The 2,070-nt window shown below is 27.8% G+C and overlaps 1 long non-coding RNA gene across 1 annotated transcript; it reads right to left on the bottom strand.

Annotated features, from left to right (window-relative positions):
• Positions 1-856: 856 nt before the first annotated feature.
• Positions 857-1,658, bottom strand: LOC138709313 (uncharacterized). The gene is made up of 4 exons (XR_011334909.1): positions 1,622-1,658; positions 1,397-1,520; positions 1,053-1,270; positions 857-958 (listed from the first exon to the last, which is right to left on the bottom strand). It is a non-coding gene; the product is annotated as an uncharacterized lncRNA (long non-coding RNA).
• Between the last annotated feature and the right edge of the window lie 412 nt (positions 1,659-2,070).

The following is a 2,070-nucleotide window of genomic DNA, read 5'->3' as shown; positions in this document are numbered from 1 at the left end:
CCCAAGTATTTTAAGCTGTCCACTTGCTCTGCTGCCTCAGTAGTGTTCGCACATTTATCTTCTTTATTTTCCTTCCGATATCCATGGTCTTCGTCTTCTTTGCACTTATCTTCATCACATATAAAATAGAAAAAGAGAATGCTTTTGAAGACTGAAAGAATCTGATTTAAAAGATCTATAGCAGTCTCTTGAGGGTATTTGATGTTTGACGTTTAAAAATTGAAGGGCTTGTTCATTGATTTTAAACGATATATTAGAAGTTATATGTTATGACATTACTTATAGAACAATTATTAAAGGTTCTCAAGAAAACATAACTATATTATGTTTTTTATTTACATCTTAGCAATATAAGTACAGAATGATACATTCAAATGAAAAAAATAGGTACTCGTATATAGGATTGTATTCATGTTGAATTAGTTGAAGAACAATTCCTCCAACTTGTAAACAATATCGAAACATTACGTATATTATTAAATAAGTATATAATAAATTTTCAATCTTAAGACATATCAACTTGCAAATGTTTATTTGCTATTTAATAAAATATATGAACATTTTCGCCGTTTGGGGCATCTTCAGATATAACAAAAAACATATAATCTGGACCTATAATAATAAATTATGCAAATAACAAAGAATAAAGAACAATGTACAGTATGTATGTAATACATGAGATTCATGAGCATTATGTAAAATATGACATAATACAGGATAATTATTGATATAATCTTTAGATTTTGAAATTGAATTGGACGGATATTTTATACATATAGCTCATGTTACAAATAAAATATACAATTATGATTAAAATTTGTCAATAATGTTAAAATTTTAAACTTTATAATGATGATTGATAAAATAGATATTTTAAGAGTAATCATTAGTTGAGGATTGTCGTAGGATATACGATAATTTGCGTAGCTGATGTTCGTGTGTTATGTATGTGTTTCATCTGAAAATTGAGATGGAGAAATGATAATAAGTGCAAAAATATATACGAGTTATTATATAGAGACACAGATTATTATTATTATCAGACTACTTACTGAAAAACGTTCGCTAATGAACTAATGTTATTTTATGTTGGAGATTGCTGTTTTAATTATCTGACTTGGTGACATCTTATTGATTATAAATGACTGTTACGTGTAATCAGATTTGTTGAGATATTTGAAATGAATGCTCGTTGGTTATGGATGTCGTGGAGTATACGATGATTTCGTAATAGATAAATCATAAGTTAGGAATGAATTTCAATCATTCACTGAAAGTTAAGTAGAGAAAATCAACATTATAATTCGTAACAATTAGTAATAACTAGATGAGCTATAATACCAAATATATGTAAGTGATTTAAGGCAGCGACAATAATTATTATAAGAATACTTACAGAGATCGTTCGCTTATGAAATGGATGTTGTTTGACGTTGGTGGTTACTCTAATTTGATGGCATCCTATTGATTATGGCTATTGCGTGTCATCAGATTTATTGAAGTATATAAATGAAGATATTCTATAAATAAATAAGAATATTAATTATTAATCTGTTTTTTAATTTGATATGAGGAAAGGATGTAATTGTTTTAATGAATTTGACGGATTTCGAATACTTACATTTGTATGTGTTGGTGTTGGTGTGTTGGTGGTTTTAAGAGAACTGAGGCCTAGATAATCGTATGTATTGAGGTATGTAGCGGCGGAGGGATTTGAAAGGAACTATTTGAATGGCGTATCAAGATCAATGTGAATAGGTCTATTTTAAATTGCATACAGTGGATTTTTAAAGTTTAATAAATTTTCGTTAATTATATTTTGATCATTATTATGGTAGTAAGCAATGAAGAATTCTTCTGCTGCATTTATGAATTTATTATCATTGTATGTTTTTAGGATACTTAATGTATTCTGGTAGTGACCTAATTCATGTCCGGTATTAATTAAGTGTGTTGCATATTTTGATTTTTCTCTATTATTTTTGAAATCATTGACATGTTCCTTATATCTTGTTCTTATATTACGTTTAGTTTGGCCTATGTATTTCTTACTGCATGTGTGACATTTAA

This window comes from Periplaneta americana, chromosome 1 (assembly GCF_040183065.1).
Source record: "Periplaneta americana isolate PAMFEO1 chromosome 1, P.americana_PAMFEO1_priV1, whole genome shotgun sequence".
NCBI lineage: Eukaryota > Metazoa > Arthropoda > Insecta > Blattodea > Blattidae > Periplaneta > Periplaneta americana.
Note: the sequence above shows the minus strand (reverse complement) of the source record. Positions and strands in the feature narration are given on the sequence as shown.